The following is a 2,455-nucleotide window of genomic DNA, read 5'->3' on the forward strand; positions in this document are numbered from 1 at the left end:
GTGGATGTAGCAATACCGAGTGATTGCAACATCAGGAAAAAGGAGCACGAGAAACTGGAGAAATACCAGGGCCTCAGAGAGGAACTGGAAAAGGCCTGGAAGGTAAAGACCACAGTGGTGCCTGTGGTCATCGGGGCCCTCGGGGCAGTCATCCCCAAACTGGAGCAGTGGCTACAACAGATCCCAGGAACAACATCAGACATCTCAGTCCAGAAATGTGCAGTTCTAGGCACAGCCAAGATACTGCGCAGAACCCTCAAGCTCCCAGGCCTCTGGTAGAGGACCCGAGCTCAGAGGATGAAAAAGAAAGAGACCACCCGTGGAGGGTGAGAAGGGAATTTTTATTTTATATATATATATATATATATATATATATATATATATGAATTATGTATATTTATTTATTATTAATTTTTCTTTCTCTCTTATCTTATAATATTATGTGTCTTAAACATATACAATCTGATATATCTTTTGTTTATACATGCCACGTTTCTGTACATTTTGTTCAAATCTTCAATAAAAAAAGGTTCATTACTCGGTGTTTCATTCATTGCTCACTAGTGACATCTGCTGTTGAACTGAAACTGTGACAGCCTTGTTGCTCAAATAAATTATACTTCCAAAAATATTAGAACATAGCAGTCAGTGTATGCAATATTGTCACAATAAAGTTTTTGTCAAACCCACGTCTAATAACAGTAGGGTCTATTGAGCCCTTTTTAACTGTGTCCTATCTTTGTATTTCTGAATGATTTGTACCCAAAGTAATCCTGCTAATACGTGTATTGACTGTCAGTTGTGGTCGTGTTGTCTTCTATGTCATGGCTTGATTAGACAATAAATATAACTGCTACTTTAGTGTCTTGGAAGTGGAGTGATTGTTGGGGCAGATATTGTATGTTTTGTGCTTGTGACTTGCTTCGTAAAAAAACAAAGTTCATTTGAAATGATTTTTTTCCGGGACTTCTGGTTCTACGTCAATGTGAAAACATTATACAAACCTTATTGTGAGCTGTCATCTCAAAGTACTCCCAGATAGGAGAGGTTTTTCTCTTTTTAGTTGGCTCCATTTTACCCGCCGCCGATGAATACTCTATCGCTATCAAACTACAACCCACAAAGCAACAGGGTTGATTATGAAGGTATTTATGTATCAGAACCATTTGTGCCTTGTAACTGTGAAGTTGAAGTTGCAGAGAGAAATCCTATAAGAGTTTTGTAATTGTAGTTTTTTTTCAGTGTTTCACAAATACAAAACAGCAGTTACACCTCTTGAAATTCTTAAGTCACAAATTCTATTCTTTGAGTCACACTTTAAAAAAATCTTACACTTACAGTTTTGCCCCAAATGATCCGATACAAATGGTGCAAAACAAATCCACATACACGTGTAAGAAAAAAAAACGTGAATATTTGTTTATCACTCACAGACACAAAACTACTATTACACCTCACAGATTCTTCAGTACGGGTCACAGATTCCATACTACAAGTCACAAAATATAAAATCCTGGCTCTAATACTTTTGCTCTAATCAGACCAGTACATTTGGAGCAAAACTAATTCAAACACCTGTATTAACATCTTCACACAGACACACGTTTTTATATTATTTTTTCACTTAACGAAGACCCAAGTCAGTGAATGCAACACATGAAACTGCTGATGCGAGTCACATCTGCGAGAGGCTTTGGCAGCTATAGATCATGCAAAAATCCGCCAAACTCGACTGGCAAAGGAGATCGACTGGATTTTTAACACACTTGCTGCATCTCATCATGGAGGAGTGTGGGAACGGCTCATCAGAATGGTCAGAAAGGTGTTATTTTCTGTTCTTCACCAACAGACCTTGGATGATGAAAGTCTTCAGACCATTCTATGTGAAGTAGAAGCCATCCTCAATGATCATCCCATCACAAAGGTTTCAGATGATGTAAATGACTTGGAGGCTCTAACCCCAAATCACATTTTGCTGCTCAAAGGAAGGCCTACTCTTGCTCCTGGTGCCTTTCAAGCAAGTGATGTTTACCTCAGAAGACGTTGGGGGCAGGTGCAGTACCTCTCAGAGCTGTTCTGGAAAAGATGGACAAAGGAGTTTCAGGAGGGGCAGAAGTGGACCAAGACTCGAAGAAATTTTACTATTGGTGACAATAGTTGTTGTGGATCACACTGCTCCTCGTGGTTCCTGGATTCTGGGAAGAATTACAAATACTTATCCAGATAAACATGGGCTAGTGTGTGCCGTACAGATGAAGACGGGCCAGTTAGAAAGGCCCATATTCAAAATCTTCCTCTTTCAAGAAGCCCTTTGAAGCAAGAGAAGAAAATGGAAGACGCTTTGGATTTTACACAATTGGGGCTCCTTTTTGGTGTTTGTTGAATTGTGCTGTTTACACAATTGGGGCCAGTGTATAGGAGCCATTTGTAGCCATTTGTGTTTGGGCATAGTCTG

This window comes from Kryptolebias marmoratus, linkage group LG10 (genome assembly GCF_001649575.2).
Source record: "Kryptolebias marmoratus isolate JLee-2015 linkage group LG10, ASM164957v2, whole genome shotgun sequence".
Taxonomy (NCBI): Eukaryota; Metazoa; Chordata; class Actinopteri; order Cyprinodontiformes; family Rivulidae; genus Kryptolebias; species Kryptolebias marmoratus.